This window comes from Nicotiana tabacum, chromosome 17 (genome assembly GCF_000715075.1).
Source record: "Nicotiana tabacum cultivar K326 chromosome 17, ASM71507v2, whole genome shotgun sequence".
Classification (NCBI taxonomy): Eukaryota; Viridiplantae; Streptophyta; class Magnoliopsida; order Solanales; family Solanaceae; genus Nicotiana; species Nicotiana tabacum.
Window position 1 is genome coordinate 10,542,617 of NC_134096.1, and position 18,460 is coordinate 10,561,076.

Genomic DNA, 18,460 nt, shown 5'->3' on the forward strand with positions numbered 1-18,460 from the left:
GTAAATTCTGTAGAGCTTCTGACTTGTACTACCGGTTTTGGGATTGTAGAAAATTTCTATTTAAGATTATTCCAGATAATTGGTTTCTTTATTACCATTTAAACTGAATTGTTAAAAATGAATAAAATTATTCTAACGTTGGCTTGCCTAGCAAGTGAAATGTTATGCGTCATCATAGTCCCGAAGGAGGGAATTTTGGGTCGTGACATGTCACTACTTCGTCGAGGTTAGGCTCGGCACTTACAGAGTACATGAGGTCGGTTGTACTCATACTACACTCTGCACTTCTTGTGCAGATACCGGAGTTGGTCCCAGCGGCGTACTGTAGATTTACTCAGATTCAGCTATCAAAGGAGACTTGAGCTATAGCTGCACAACGTTCGCAGCTTTGAAGTCTCCTTCTACTTTATCTTAGTTGTGTGCTTCCTTTCAGACATCTATATTTTTATTCAGACTCTTGCTTGTATTAGTTTAGAAGCTCGTGCACTTGTGACTCCAGTTCTGGGATGGTATTTAGACATCGTATTTATTTCGGCTTGTTCACCTAAAATCATATGTTATTCCAGTTGTTGATTTCATTGCTATTTAATTAAGTTGAATTTTTAAAAATGGTTAAAATTATTCTAACGTTAGCTTGCCTAAAAAGTAAAATTTAGGCGCCATCACGGTCCCGAAGGTGGGAATTTCGGGTCGTGACAACGAAGAACAAACTTAGCAACCTCACAAAATACTTTATGCGATCGCGCAATAGCCCATGCAAACGAGATGGTTACCTTCATCTGAGTTACGCGATCGCAACAAATACAATGCGAACGCGAAGAAGAAGCAGCCACTGCCCAGTGCAGTCTAAACAATTACGCCAACGCGGGAGTTCTTGCGTGAACGCGATGCACAAACAGTAGAAGTCTACGCGAATGCATCTGAGGACTCGCGAACGCGAAGAAGAAGAAGAAGTACTCTACTCAATTTTTCCCTTACGCAATCGCACCTCTAAGTCCGCGATCGCGAAGAACCTTTAGTGCACCAGACTTCAGCAGAAACCAACAATGCGATATGAAGGAGAAATGGTCCGAAATCGATCCAAAACATGCCTGAGCCCCTCGGGACCACATCCGAACATTCCAACAAGTCTCCTATCATAACACAGACCTACTCGAGGACTCAAATCACACATAACAACATCGAAACGATGAATCGCACCTCAAATCAAAATCAATGAACTTTCAACTTCTAAGAAACATATCAAATCAATCCGGAATGAACTCAAATTTTGCACACAAGTCCCAAATGACATATCGAACCTATTCCAATCCCGAAACCACAATCTGAATCCGATATCCTCAAAGTCAACTTTCGGTCAAACTTATGAACTTTCCAAACCTTCATATTTCTAACTTTCGCCAATTAGTGCAGAATCCTTCTAGAAATATCTAAATGCAAATTCGGACATACGCCCGAGTCCAAAATCACCATCCGAGCCTAACGGAACCATCAAAACTCCAATCCGAGGTCAAATGTTAAAAAGTCAAACTTGGTCAACTCTTCCAACTTAAAGCTTCAATCATGAGGTTCATTCTTCCAAATCGATTCCCAATACGTGAAAAAATCAAAACCGACGATTCACACAAGTCATAATACATCATGCGGAGACACTCATGCCCTCAAATTACCGAGTGAAGTGCAAATGTTCAAAACGACCGGTTGGATCGTTACATCAAAAGTCCCTCAAAAACGTATTTTTGGTGTATTTATACCATGTATAAACGGGTCCAGACGGAACTACCCTTTCCAAACTGAAACGGGAAAACACTCTAAGAAAATTATACATGCGCCCCCTCCCCCCATGTGTCACCCCATGCGCCGCGCCAATGAGAAAGTTTAGAGAGCATGTTCTTCAAACTTGCTTCTTCACTCAAAATCACATCTCACACAGCATAACACACGTAATAAGTACAAAATACTAGCAATTAAGCTCAATTACAATCAAAGTATAGCAGTTAAAGTGCGAAATATAGTAAAAAACATAAGTTCCTAGCTTATCATAAATCTATTGATAGTGTAAAAAAATCTGATTAACTTTAAAATAATTACAAAATACCTTTATGATAAATATTAATAGTAATTGATAACCCAACAAATATAGTAACAAACCTGTTATTACATGTCAAACTGGGTATAAAAGGACTTTAATTATACAACAACAATAATAATAACTCAGTATAATTTCACTAATGGGTCTGGGGAGGGTAGTGTGTACGCAGACTTTATCCCTACCATAAGGTAGAGAGGCTATTTCCAATAAAAACTCGGCATCCTTACCTCCAAAAACTACCCACCTTGCTCTTGGGGTGACTCGAACTCACGATCTCTTGATTGGAAGTGGAGGTTGCTTCTTGTCAATATGAATTATATATACTGATAATTATATATACTGATAATATGAATTCTACATTATCCATGTTTATAAGATTGTAAATTCTTTCTTTCTACCTTCTTTCTTCATTTTCCCACTATTTCTTCTACTTCCTTAATTCTTTGCTCTCCTCAGTCATCCTCAAACTTTTCTGCTCAAAACTCACAGTATACCAACTGCGCCATTATGCATTTATCAGATCTTGGTTTCATCTTGTGATAATTTGTCTTAATTTCACTATATAATATATCTTTGTGTATTACTTGATCTCCAATGGAGTACTACTGTAGTGTCAGATGGAGGATTATTATACAGAAAAAGCTCCTCCTCTTTTTCGCAATCTCTTTCTTCTTCTCAGTTCTTGCAGGCTACAATACCCTCAAATCTACAAGTCTCTTTGGTAAGTTTCTGCTTAATTTCATAGTTAAACATACACTTATGAGGTAGCCTGCAAAGGGGATTAATTTCAGCCCAAGTAGTATATATACCTACATTGTTTTTTTGACTTATTTACACATTTAATTTCCTGTGAAAAAGTGTCGGTTGACTCCCTTTGAACAAGGGTAGCTCTACCCATATAATAAATATAGAATTTAAGTATTTTTGTATGATCAGTGTAACTTTCTTTCAGTCTCTTGATTATTCTCGGGCTAAGTTTTATAGGAAAATGAGGTTATATAATCGCTCTCAAATTATTAGTCAAAAAAAAAAAGAATTGTAAATTATATATATGTATATAATATAAAATATTATAAAAATTTTATGCACTTTTGATATGATCAGATATAAATAATTTTGATCGCGGGTTAAAAGTGATTTTTGTCCGAGTTTTATTGACAATAAGATATTTTTGTTATTAATGCTACATTGTTATTAATGCTAACAATATTGGTGCAATTTAACTTTTTGCGGGAGGTTACTTTCTTTGTTTTATCAGGTTGCTTAATTATATTGATTATGAGTAGTTATCTTTGATTAGTTTAAGATGACATGATAGTTTATAATTTTTTCTTACACTGATAATGTTTATAGAATCAGTTATGGCTAAGTGTAAATTTTCCTTTTGACCTTCATGCTCTTTCCCATTTTCATCTTTTGCAGAAATCAATTTTGCGTTCGCTGCTAAAGCTGATTTTTCCTTTCAGGTCTGTTCGCTTAACTGACTATATTTAATTTTCTAACTATGGTCAGAGTAGAATTTTGGTAATATGCACAAATTTAATTGCAATTTCTTTTATTTATGTTAGTATATTTACTTTAGGTTCGATATGTATTTGAAGCCGCTTTAGTCTTTTTAGAGTTCATGCACCCCATTAAAAATGTAAAAATGATAATAGTAGTAATTGTTGTATATAGAGAGATTTTAGTGTGTTAATTAGTACTATCAAGTTATTTATCTTAATAATTCACATTTTACTACAGACAATTTTGTGTACACATTTTGCATAAACAATAATCTCTTTAGGTTTAGTTACCTAATTGGGAATATCTTAGTATTATCTATCTCAAATACTCCCTCCATTCCTTTTTACTTATCCATTATATAAAAAATATAGTATTTTTACTTTTACTGATCCATTTTAACAATTTAAGAGAAAGTCAATATCTTTTTTTATTTTACTCTTATTATTAACTATACATTCTTCAATCATTTCTCAAGACTTTTTGAAATGCTATCATTATTATAGATAAATTTATAAATTATAACTTTTATTTTTTTTAAAGGGAGTACAAAGTTAAAAGTTAAAAGAGGACAACTAAAAATAAATGGAGAGAGTAAAAGGTAGATTTTCTAATTATAAAATTATAATTTTGATTTATTCCCTTGTTTTTTCCAATGATCAAGTCCATCCAACAATAGGAAAAGTCAAGGCGTGCACGCTAACATCTAGATGAGAAATACAGTCTTAATTTGTCCTCATCTTAATCGCTCTTCCTGTCTTCTCAACTTCAACTGGCGCATTGAACGGAACCATGTTCCTATGTTTCTTCGTAATTGTTTAAAAATATAATTTCGTGTATAAAGTATTTTGTATTTATGTAGGGTCTAAGAAAATATCGTATTTTAAAGGGTATGACATAGACAATCTACCGTAATACAAATATTAATGACTGCTTTCACGACTTGATCTCGTGACTTATAGGTTACAAATAGACAATTTTATTGTTGCTCTATCTCCAAGACTCCCCTTCTTTTCCATAATTGTTTATATCGGATAAATTTATTTGTATCTTATATTTATATTAAACTAATAAATATACATTATATATTTACGCATATATTTCTAGCACTTAATCTTGATTATAAATTAATGTGCATTCTTACCTCACTATAACTAGTGACATTTTGAGTTACTGATCACCTAAAGATACTAAAGAAAATAAAATGTTCTTGTACTAGTACTTTAAGATTTAATTTATATAAACTGATATTTTAAACACTATGAGTCTAATTAATTAGTTGGCATTTGGAGAATATTTGATCAAAGTTGAAAAACAGAGTATTTTAGTTAAAAATCGAAAGAAAAAAAACAGTTATCGTGTTTGTATATGAACTTCACCTAGAAAAATATTGTGAAAGTTGAAAATTCATGACCGAAACAATTATTTACTTGAAGTACTCGTAAAATATCATTTTTATATTTCACTAGTATTTTAAATATTTGATATTCAAAAACTAATAACCAAACCACCATTTACTAATTGAATTTTAATAATATTTGATGCCCAAATGTGAATAATTTTCTTCTTTTTATTTGGTCAGTAAAATGTTAAACTCTCTCTATCATGTTAGAAATTCTTTCTCTTTTTTTTTTATGTTAATATTTTCTAAAAACAATACCTTGATGTTTATTGAGGCAGAAATTCAAGAAGCAGGTTATATTAAACACGGGAAGTAATACAAGGAGGATTTTAGGCGGACTTGGGTCATCGCCGCCACGGTGCATGTCAAAATGCGGTAGATGCACGCCATGCCGGCCGGTCCATGTGGCGGTTCCGCCGGGGACTCCGGTGACTACGGAGTACTACCCAGAAGCTTGGAGGTGCAAATGTGGAAACAAGTTGTACATGCCCTAGTTTTTCATGCATATGTAGCAAAAGCATATGTCAAGGTCTCACTTGTTACATTTATTGGCTAGCTAGGAATAGCAACAGAACTAATACACTTTCTCACTCTATTTTATGAGGAAATGATAGTGATAGTATGATTTACGGTATTATCTGTTTTATGTGTACATAAATTGTCAGTCAATACTAATGTAGAGCTACTTCCTCAATGTTAATTTTTCTTTTTCTTTTTTTGGAGTTACTTGGGCTGATTGCATGGCTCGGGCATTGGAGAGAGACAAGGCCGCGGAGCAACGGTAAATATATTTTTGTGTGGCTTATAAATTATGGGTTCGAGTCATAAAATTAGCTATTGATACTTGTATCAGGGTAAACTGTCTACATCACACCCCTTTGAGTATGACCTTTTCCCGAATCCTGTATGAACGCGGGATACTTCGATCAATGGACTGCCCTTTTAGTCACTAGAAAAAAAAATTCGAATTTAACATTTACAAACTGACAGTTTACCTTTTTAATAATATAATTATATTTTAGCCTGTTGTGAAGGATTGCTTTGTTTCATTTTCCATGTTATTGAATCCAAATTTTTATAAAAAAATTACTTGTAGTTATTTTTTAAGTAACCTGATATTATAAAAATTCGGTTACATTGTGATGTTACATTTTCTTTTTCTAGAGTGATTGAACGGTTTGGTAGATGGGAACTCTTGGGTATTTTTTTGTAATTTCCCCTAATGAAATTCTGAAGAGGCACGATGTTCAAAGCAAGAGCGCAGAATTTTGTTTGGCTTGTATGAGCAGTTGATTGGTGCCTCCCGCCCTCCCATATGCGTGTCATGGCTGCAGTTCAGATTTGGGGCCTTTTTGATAGAAATAACATGCAAATGCCCAATGCACCTTATAACCCTGTCCCTATCCACTGTTTGTGTAGGACATGCGCAAGAAATACAACAACAAATCCAAGATAATTTCATAAGTGGAGTTCAAGAAGGGTAATGTGATGATCCGATAAATTATTTTGAGTACTAGTCCTTATTTTCGTTCCAAGATCTTCATTAGTTTCGTTTGATGATTCTTGATTTGCGTGTGTGGTCTTTGTCTTTTCCGAAAAATGTTTTTTTGATAATTTGAAGAAAACATAATTTTTGACTTTAAAAATAATTTGAGTTGACTATGGTCAATATTTCGTGTAAATGATCCCGGATCGGTGTTTTAACGATCCTGGTGGGTCTGTATCGTGATTTTGGACTTGGGCATATGCCCACAATGGAATTCGGAAGTCCCTAACTTGATTTGACTCATTTTGTCGAAAGCTAGTAATTTAAAATTTTGATTTTTTTTAGGTTTGACCGTAGGTTGACTTTGTGGTTAACGAGTTCAGATTTTGATGTTGGGACTTGGTATTGGCCTCTTTTACTATTTGAAATTTGTCTGCAAAATTTGATGCAATTCAGAGTTGATTTGATAAGATTCGGATGCTTAGATGTGATTTTAGAAGTTCTTGAGTTTTTTTTGAAAATTTCATGCATTTTAATGTCCGGTTCGTAGTTCTAGATATTATCTTGTTATTTTGATCACTCGAGCAAGTTCGTATGATGTTATTACACTTGTGTGCATGTTTGATTTGGAGCCCGAGGGTTCAGGTTAATTTCGAACGCGTTACGAATTAGTTTGCGTGGTTTGAGATTGCTGGTTCGGGTGTTCAGTGCAAATCTCGCAATTGCAAGGTCTAGTTCGCAATTGCGAGCCTCGCTTTTGCGAACAATAGCTCGTATTTGCGAGCATGGGCTTTGCTGGATGAATCTCGCAATTTCAAGGAAAATAATCGCATTTGCGAACTATTAGGGGTCACATTTGTGAGTCTAGAATCACATTTGCGACTCAGTGTACTTTGCAAAGGTGGGTCAGTTCGCAATTGTGAATATTTTTTCACAATTGCGACTTCTGGGCTTCTGATGCAGGGTTCGCATTTGCGATGACCATCCTAAGCCCATGCTCGTTCATTAGCTGTACAAGTTCGTTCTCTCCCTATTGACACCAACTAAAGGTGCGACAATACATCCCAAATCCGAAGTCATGTTGCATCCCACTTCATATCAAGCAACTCATTTTCTATCATATCTAACCTTCCTCAGTATAATAGCCAATATTCCAATTTAAGTTCGTAGACCTAGTCACTGTCCATCATGAATCCCAAATTACGCTAAACTTTCCTCAAGGCGTGTAGCTATCCTACCACATAACCCATGTGCTACACTGCCACTCTTCCACTTTGGTCAAACCCTCTCCTTTAAGCAACTACTTGGCTTCTGCTTCTCATACGTGGCCTTCTAGAAATTTAACCACCGCAAGACACCTCCCACATGCCCTTCCTCATCAATGCCCAATTGTTGCATTAAACAAAAATCCATTTCTGTAGCACTTGATCCAATAGATCACCACCAACTCTAAACCTCTCTGAAGATCATCTTACTCGAGTCGTCAACATTAGGGACACCAATTCGATTCTAAACCACTGCACACCGCGATCTCCGACAACCGCTTCTCCGGTACCATGTCACAATACCCTGCCCCTAAGGCGAATTGAAGAAGACCATAACACCGGTGAACTTAACACATTTAACAAGGACAACGACGCCACATCACAGATGAAAATTCCACCATGCTCGAAAATACCAAGTCTCATTACTCCATCAATCTAACCCTGAACACTCATAGTCCGATTGCCTTTTCTCCACTGGAAATAAAATGCTGAACCTCTGAATCATGCACTGAGAAAAATCTCCTTTCAAATCATTCATTGCCCCGACACATAGACAAGCATCTTACCATTACTTCAATATTGTACGATAACAACTCATGAATCATCATAACAACCAGTGCTCAACTTCAAAACCATAGGAATTACTGATACTGAGCTGAAACGACAGAACAACCTTCCGTAAGGCGACGACAATAGCCCAAGCAATTATGCAGGGAGAAACATCCCGCACCACATCTGTAGTACCATTAAAATTCCTCGATTCCCAATTGATAACCAGCGCTTCACGTCGCATAAGATTGAATAGGAAAGAAATAAAGGCACAAGCATCAAAGGAATCAAATCGCACGATGAGGAATCAAGAAGGGAAGTGCTCCTAATAGCCCGACAGCCTCTCGAAGATAACTACAGACATCTCCGTACCGATTCGCAAGACTCTATTAGACTCGCTCATGACTCGTGAGACCTAAGTGAACCTAGTGCTCTGATACCATGTTGTCACGACCCAAAATTCATTAAAGGTCGTGATGGCACCTAACACCACTGTCAAGCAAGCCAACGATAATTAAGTTTAACTTATTACTCATTTTTAGTATTTTGAAATCGTAAATTTCCTTCAATTAAATGGTAAGAGATAAAATTTTACAGAGTAAATGATAATATATTCACAACAACAATACAAAACAACCTATAATCATCCCCAAAATCTGGTGTCACAAGTGCATGAGCATTTACTAGGAAATAAAATAAAATACAGCATCTGTCAGGAATACAAATTGGACAGGAGAATATAAATAACTCTGAAGGAGACTCTGCTGATTGCAGATCGTAACATGAAATGCATCTCACGGTAAGTCCCTGCATCATCTGCGCCTCCGCACCCAAAGGACCACAACACATAAAAGTACCTACACAAAAATGTGCAGCAAGTGTAGTATGAGTACGTAAATCCACGTGCACTCGATAAATATCTAGCCTAACCCCGAAGGAGTAGTGACAAGGGGTCGACATCGACACTCACTAATAGTCCAATAATATCAGGTACATTAAAGAGGTTAACAAATATGAGGCAGAGTAAATAAATAAAATAAATGAGTATAAATACGTGGATCAATTCTCCACTTTACAATAGGCTCAAGCTCTCAATTAGCAAATTTCCTCCTCAACCAGAGCATATATATAAATATATAGTGAATCTCACCAAAATAGGTCGTTATACTTCAAATCAGGAAGAACTCACAGATACACTGGCTTCTTGCCAAATGTTACGCACGATTTCATGAGGATATTTTATAGAAATTCCAAGGCGTACAACCCGATCCAACATAAATACTAAATTGTGCACTGCCGAGGATCGAAGACACGAACCATAGATGCATCTATTAACCTGCCGAGACGAACGACCCGCTCCCATGAGAGTGTGGTACATAAATCCTGCCGAGGTGAACGACCCGATCCCATTAAAATAAGAAGCTTTAACGGGTCCTTGAAAAAACTAACAAATAAACGTGTGAGTTATAATTTCTTTAACAAAATTGTTTCAATGAAACATGCATATATATATATATATCGCGGACACAATTTCATAAGAGGAGTACAATTGTTTCGTGATTAATTATGAAACTCGTGAAGTCTCTACAATAACGACTTTATCACTCTATGCATGTCTAGTATCAAGTCATAATGCGAAATAAAAGAATTGAACGAGCAAAGATAATCTTTATAGTGCAAGTATAGCATGGTGCGAACCTAAGTCTACCCTGACAATAACATGAATCTAGCTACGTACAGACTCTCGTCACCTGGTACGTACGTAGCCCCCGCATCAAGTTACACCTATTAAATATATCACCTAGAGGTAGTTTCCCCCTCAAAGAGTTAGACAGGAGACTTATCTCGCCTCAAAGCTTACTTTCCGGTCCACAATGGTGCTTTAAACTCTCAGCTCGGTGCCAAACGACCCGAAACTAGTCAATGTTATTTAAAATAGTCAATACATGTTTAAGAGTTCATATCCTAACTATAAAAGTGATTTTCCAACCCAAATTGAAAAATTTCTAAAATTCACCCTGGGCCCACGTGCCCGGATTCCGGAAATATTACAGAGAAAATTGTTATCCATAACCTCATGAACTCAAATATATGATTTTTATCAAATTCCATAACCATTTTCGTGGTCAAAATCCCATTTTATCAAAACCCTAGGATTTTTTCAAAAATCCCATAAATCCCACAATTTTCCATATTAACTCTACTTATGATTCGTGTATTTAGCTAAAGAATCGATAGGGATCACTTACCTCTTGGTGTTGATGGAGCCCCTCTCAAAAATGCTCTCAAAATCGTCCAAGACCATATGGGCAATGGGAAAAATAAAGCTAAGTCCCACATTAAAAGTTGCTGCACAGGTCGCAGGTGTCGCATTTGCGACACCTCGTTCGCAAATGCGACAAAACGAATGCAAATGCGAAGGCTGGCCATCTTTGCCATGGTCGCAAATGCGACCAAAAACTTCGCAAATGCGAAGAGGGCCAGTCCGCAAAAGCGGTGGGTTCTTCGCAAATGCGAAACCCTCAGAGCCTTCCCAACTTCGACAATATGAATGGCACTTCGCAAATGCGAGCTCGCAAATACGATAAAAGCTTCGCATTTGCGAGACCTGCAACTCCAGCCCAGAAACCCCAGAAAATTGGAGCTTTTCCTCATCCTTCCGAACGTCCGAAACTCACCCGATCCCTTGGGTCTCCATACCAAACATCCTCACAAGTCTAAAAAATATTACACGAACTCGCTCGCGCGATCGAAACACTGAAATAACATCATAAATCATGAATCGGACGCCAAAACGCATGGATTAACTCATGAACTCAAAAACTTCTAAAAACACTTTCGCGCATCCGATTCCTATCAAATCAACTCAGAATGACGCAAAATTTTACGTGCAAGTCTTAAATAATTTTATGGAGCTACTCCAACTTACGGAATTAGAATCTGAACCCGATATCATAAAGTCCACCCTCGATCCAACTTTCCAAACTTCAAGTTTCCAACCATCGCCAAATGACCTCGAAACGACATTCAGACCTCCAAATCCACTTCCGGACGCGCTCCTAAGTCCAGAGTCACCATACGGATCTATTCACAGGATCGAATTCCCAAACGGGCATCTGTAATGTAAAAAAATCTACTCCAACCCAAACTTATGAAATTCACTCAACATGCCAACTTCTACTATTATGCGCCGAAACGCTCGCGGGTCATTCAAAACCCGATCCGGACATACGCCCAAGACCTAAATTATCATACAAACCTGTTGGAACCTTCAAATCCCGATTCCGAGGTCGTTTACTCAAAAATCAAACCTTAGTAAATTCTTACAATTTAAAGCTTCTGAAATGAGAATTTTCTTTCTAAATCAACTCCGAACTTCCCGAAATTCAATTCCGACCACACGTGCCGGTCATAATACCTGAAGTGAAGCTACCCATGGCCTCAAACTGCCGAACGACACGCTAGAGCTCAAAACGATTGGTTGGGTCATTACAATATCAATCCACCCTTATTTCACTTATTGCGGCGTGCAACCCGATCCCACCATATCAATATAAATTCACCCTTATTTCACCATATCAATCTACCCTTATTTCACCTATTGCGGTGCGCAACCCAATCCCACTTTATCAATATAAATCCACCCTTATTCCACCTGTTGCGGTATACAACCTAATCCATAGATAAATTAATAACATCAACAATCCGGCACTCAATTTACAAGAATTTCTATAATCATAGGGTATGAGTACACGACATGAAGGAATAACGTAAACAAATCAAGGAACGCAACAAATATTACAAAAAGCAATAGGACAAGTGAAGCACGTGACAACTAAGATGTACAATTATGACAATTAATGCAAGTAGCAGATAAGCACGGAGTCATGGAAGGAACTCAACAATTAAAAAGGTAACAAGATAATAAGGGGAAACTAAAGCATGTAAGGGAAAAATAACAAGTACAGAGTACAATAAGTGCTAACAACGTCAAATAAAGCATGTAAGGGTAGATAAACAATGAGAGACATAACACGTCATGACAATTGAATTAAAGGCATTGAAAGAGTTTAGATAACCTTAAACCGGTCAAATACCACATATAGCCCGTGTACCCACTCGTCACCTTGCGTACCCGACTTTCACATAACACAAATAACAGAATTTAACTCGAATCCTAAGGGGTAGTTTCCCCCACACAAAGTTAGACAAGATACTTACCTCGGAGAAGCTAAACCGATACTCTAAAATGACCCTCTCGTGTGAAACAACCTCCGAACGGCTTAAATCTAACCAAAATAACTTCAAATCATAAATAACATTCCTAAGAAACAATTCCGTGTAATAAAGCTTCGATTTTTAATAAAAACTAAAAGGTTAACCCAAGAGTCAACCCACGGGCCCGCACCTTGAAACCCGACAAAATTCACAAAATACGAACACCCATTCGATAACAAGTTCAACCATACAAGAATTACCAAAATCCGATATCGAATCGCCCTTCAAATCCTCATTTTACATTTTGAAATTTTGTATAAATTTTCCCCATATTTCCAACTTAATTCACTAATTAAATGATGAAAATAATAATGGATTCATGAAATATAATAAGATTCGGGTAAACAACACTTACCCTAATGAATTGCTTGAAAACCCCACGAAGAATCTCCCAAAGCCGAGTTCTACAACTCCAAAAATGATAAAAATCGCTAACCCTCGAAATAGAGTTCTTATATTCTAACCAGTGATTTACTCATCGCGATCGCAGAACATCACTCGCAATCGCAGAGATAAAAATGTTGACAGCTGACCAAACTTCCCTTGCGAACACGTAGATAAAGTCGCGAACGCGACACACAACTTCCAGCTCACTACGCAAAAACGGTTGTATTCACGCGATCGCGGACAACAACGGCATGACGCCTTCCAGCTTCCCTTATACGCGATCGCGTAACTAAAAACGCGACAACATAAATCCTTCAACCTTCACGAATGTGGTCGCCTATTCGCGACTGCGAAGAACAAAGTATCTGAGGCCACCATAACACTACGTGAACGCGATGAAGAACACCAGGTGACAGAAACCAGCAGCCCAAAATAGAAGGAAATGACCTGTAGCCCACCCGGAATACATCCGAGGCCCCCAGGGCCTCGTCGAAACATGCCAACAAATTCCAAAACATAATGCGGACCTGCTCGACGCCTTAAATTATATCAAACAATGTCGATGCTACGAATCGCACCCCAAATCAAACTTAATGAACTTATGAACTTTCAACTTCTAAAACTCGTGCCGAAACATATCATTTCAACCCGGAATGACGTCAAATTTTGCATGCAAGTTCCAAATGACACAACAGAGCTATACCAACTCCCGGAATCGAATTTTGAACCCGATATCCACAAGGTCAACTCCCAGTCAAACCTCTAAACCTTCCAAACCTCTAACTTTCTAATTTTCGCCAAACTTGGCCGAAACCTTCTAGAAATATCCAAATGCGAATCCGGGCATACGCCCTAGTCCAAAATCACCATACGGACCTAACAGAACCATATAAACTTCGATTCGGGGGTCAAACACATAAAAGTCAAACTTGGTCAACTCTTCCAACTTAAAACTTCGTAGTTGAGAATCATTCTTCAAAATCAATTCTGAATAACCTGAAAACCAAAACCGACGATTCACGCAAGTCATAATACATCATACGATGCTGCTCAAGACTCCAAATAGCTGAACGGAATGCAATTTCTCAAAACAACCCGCTGGGTCATTACATTCTCCCCCACTTAAACATATGTTCATCCTCGAACGTGCCAAGAGTCATTCTAAAGCGATCGAATCACTATGTAACCTTACTATGCACGTACCCGAGGGTGATCCCATGTCACCCAAACCATGAAAACCTGACCACACAACATAACTGAAAAATATTATGATTACCTTAGTCCATAAATCTTGGAACTCAATTCTCAACACCCAAAATTCCTTACAAGACTCGAATCTCGTATCTACATACTGTATAAGTCCGAACACACTATATCAAGCCATAACCATAACCCAAGACGTAATCACATGACATACCACACAACTCGCAAACTCGTAGCAAGAATTCTCGATCGCAGTTGATGCTCCAAACAAACTCAATACCGTTAATGAACCTCATCAAATAAAACCTTGTTCAAAACCTCTGTACACTGCCGACAATGAAAGCAATGCGCAGAAACTCGTAACCACTCATCAGATCAACAAGTACCATTACATCGCAATGCTATGAATCCATCACACATAGTAGGACCAAGACATATGAATCTAACGCAAATCATCACAGCCATGCTGCAATGTGTGACCTATCCAACCACCGGTCCATACGAGATACCTCAAGCCACAATGCTCAAAACCAACAACTACACGTAATTCGACATCAAGTATACGAAGTGAATCACCATGACCATGGAGAAGTAAATAGAACCATATATCACAACCCGGAAAGGCCATAACTGAGGTGAAATCAACCATTCAGCATCCCAATAACCATCTCGCTCGAATTCCGCTACAAGGCCCAAACAGAACCGCATCGGGTGCGCATATAACTGATAAATCACAACCCTTCATAGTGTAGAAGAGTTACACATAAAACATATCAGGATACAAACAAGATCGACTCCAATGGAATGACACACCCCTCAACAATAACAGTGCTGAGTTAACAAATTCGACCCGATGTGGAATACACATCCCCCTTGAGCCTACCAACGACCCCCAAATCGACTCTGGTCATCCCCAAATGGATAAATAGCCAGTTGTAGCCCCATTCACCTATTTACTGCTCCATTTGTTCTTTATAGTTATTATATGACATATCGGGTTAGTTGTTTTGGGTCCGGAGAGATTTCGGAATAAATTGAGATACTTAGTCTCATAATGGAAAGCTTAAGTTGGAAACGTTAACCGGATATTGACTTATATGTAAACGACTATTTTCATGGTTCTGTTAGCTCCGTTAGGTGATTTTGGACTTAGGGGCGCGTCCATATTGTGACTTGGAGGTCCGTAGTAGAATTAGGCTTGAAATGACGAAAGTTGAGATTTTGAAAAGTTTGACCGGGAGTGGACTTTTTTATATCGGGGCCGGATTCCGATTCTAGAAGTTGGAGTAGGTTCATGGTGTCATTTGTGACCCTTGTGCAAAATTTGAGCTCAATCGGACGTGATTTGATAGGTTTTGACGTCGTTTGTAGAATTTGGAAATTTCAAAGTTCATTAGGCTTGAATCCATGTGCAATTCGTGTTTTTGATGTTGTTTGAGGTGATTTGAGGATTCGACTAAGTTTGTATCGTGTTTTGGGACTTGATGGTATGTTTGGTTGAGGTCCCTGGGGCTTCGGGTGAGTTTTGGATGGTCGGAAGATCATTTTTGGATTTGGTTTGATGGCTGAAGAGTGCTGGTGTAATTGTTCTTGTTTCCTCTTACGCGTCCACGAGAGTGGTCTCGCACTCGCGAAGGGCATCTGGTAGCTGAGGAAGATTTGTCTTTCGCATTTGCGAAGAAGAGGACGCGTTCGCAAAGGTTTGGACTGAGAGTGCATCGCGAATGCGAGATGGGGGACGCGTTCGCAAAGAAGAAAAGAGGCAAATGGGGACCCCGTGCTATTGGTCTACGCGTTCGCGAGGGTGAGGCCGTGTTCGCGATAAGAGGGGTCAGTGCCGTTTTGCATTCGTGGGTGGTTGATCGCGTTCGCGTAGAAGGGATTTGTGGTCAAAGGCAACTTGTGCTTCGCGAACGCGAGGGTGCTTCCGCAGGGTTTCGAGGGATTTTTGGTCATAGGCAACCTGGGCAGAATAAAAGATTCAAAATCGAGGGTTTCAAGTTCATTTCACAAAATTGATTTGGGAGCTCGGCATAAGGCAATATTTGGAGGGATTTTCACGTGGGTGTTTGGGGTAAGTGATTTCTATCTAGTTTTAATTTATTTCCATGATTATGCCTTTAATTCTACCATTAAATTTGTGATTTGGGGTGGAAAATTGGGTAAAATAAGGAAGAGTTCTTGGGCTAGATTTTTGGGGTTTTAAATGGGATTTTCTGATCGGATTTGAGTAAGTTTGGTATGGTTAGACTCGCAGTTTAATGGGCAAGTTTGGTATGGTTAAACTCGTGGTTTAATGGGCTTTCGAATTTTATGACTTTTGTCAGATTTCGAGACGTGGGCCCGGAGGCCGGTTTGGAGCCAATTTCGGATTTTTGAGTTATAACTTCGTAATTTCTTGTAAAATTGATTCCTTTAGCCTGTATTGATTGTATTGTACTGCTTGTGGCCAGATTCAGGTCATTTGGAGGCCGACTTGCGAGGCAAAGGCGTATTGAAGTAGGGATTTTCTCGAATTGAGGTAAGTAACACTTCTAAACTTGGTTCTGAGGGTTCGAAACCCCGAACTTATGTGTTATGTGATTGGTATTGAGGTGACGCACATGCCGAGTGACGGGCGTGCGGGAGTGCACCGTGAGAATTGTGACATGGTCGATACCATGGCACTGTATAGTGGTTCTATCTTGTTGATATCTGTGTTTTCATCATGTGATAAAGTAATTGAGCTGTTACTCATGCTAGATATCATGTTTAGGCTTTATGCCGGTACTGTTGGAGCCCATAGTGGTCGTTTCTTGCTATTGTCTTACTGATTTCATTGATATTTCGTACTCAGTCATATTCATTCACTTCATATCATATCTCAGTTTCTATTGTTATTTATTGATACATCATATCATTGTTTGCGGGCTAGTATCATGACATTGTGAGCCCACGAGAGAGAGACTGGAGATATTGATGACTGAGTGAGGCTGAGGGCCTGATTATTAGTGACATTTATGGGATCGGGTTACACGCCGCAGTGGTTATACAGATTTATGATAGCACTTGGGCTGAAGGAGCCCCTTCGAAGTCTGCACATACCCCTAATGAGTGCGGTTGATTACATTGAGGGATGGATCTTCCCTGGACATGGATCTTATCTGAAGCATTATATACCTGGAGATGGATCTTCTCCGCGGGCTGGATTGGCCCTACTCAGTACTAGGTGACTAATGGTCAGTGATGTATATATTCCGAGATGGATCTTCCCTGGGCCATATACAGTACTGGTGATTGAGCATTTGAGTGTGCGAGCTATCGATCCATTGTACTGTTTTGAGAGATCTATCGAACTTGAAAGCATGTCTACATTTTCGCACTGTTACTTCTATATTGAACTGTGCCGGTTGAGTTTGTCACTACTTTCAGTCCAAAGTTTGGATTTGTTACTTATTGAGTTGGTTTTACTCACGCTACACCCTGAACCTCGTGTGTAGATCCAGGTGCTTACGGTCACGGCAGCTGCTGAGTGAGGAGTCGAGATCTTGGAGACTATCGAAGTAACTGCATGGCGTTTGCATGCCTTGACTCTCCTTCATTATTTTTATTTGTATTTCAGTTTTTATTCCTCAGACATTGTAATAGGTTGTATCCTGATATAAATGCTCATGTACTCGGTGATACCCCCGATTTTGGGAGAGATTTATATTGCATTATGATTTTAAATCGGTTTTTAAAAGGGGTTTCTTAAATATTAACTACTTCCATTTAATTTTCTAAGCTTTTATTTGGTAGAACTGGTTGAGTAGTTGGCTTGCTTAGTTCCACGATAGGCGCCATTATGACGGTTGATTTTGGGTCGTGACAAGTTGTTTTTAAAGCCAAAAATCAAGTTTGCTTCAAATTCTCACATAAAATCTTTTCGGAAATAGACACGGACCACGCTCATAATCAAGAATCATCAAACAGAGCTAATGGAGGTCTCGAAATACAAAAATAAGGACTAGTATTCAAAATGACCTATCGGGTCATCACATTCTCCACATCTAAAAGAAATGTTCGTCCTCGAACGAACATAGAAAAGTACCCGGACTGGTAAAAAGATGTGGGTATCTATTCTGCATATCGGACTCGGACTCCCACGTAGCTGCCTCAAACGACTGACCTCTCCATTGTACTCTAACTGAAGGATAAATTTTAGACCTCAACTCCCGGACCTGCCGGGATAGAATAGCCACCAGCTCCTCATCATAAGTCAAATCCTTGTCCAATTGGACTGAGCTGAAATCTAGTAAATGATTCGGATCACTGTG

At 38.4% G+C, this 18,460-nt stretch overlaps 1 long non-coding RNA gene across 1 annotated transcript; it reads left to right on the top strand.

The window, feature by feature from the left end:
• Positions 1 to 5,491: 5,491 nt before the first annotated feature.
• Positions 5,492 to 17,826, top strand: LOC142171515 (uncharacterized). The gene is made up of 4 exons (XR_012701054.1): positions 5,492 to 5,778; positions 6,417 to 6,477; positions 16,619 to 16,686; positions 17,645 to 17,826. It is a non-coding gene; the product is annotated as an uncharacterized LOC142171515 (long non-coding RNA).
• The last annotated feature ends 634 nt before the right edge of the window (positions 17,827 to 18,460 follow it).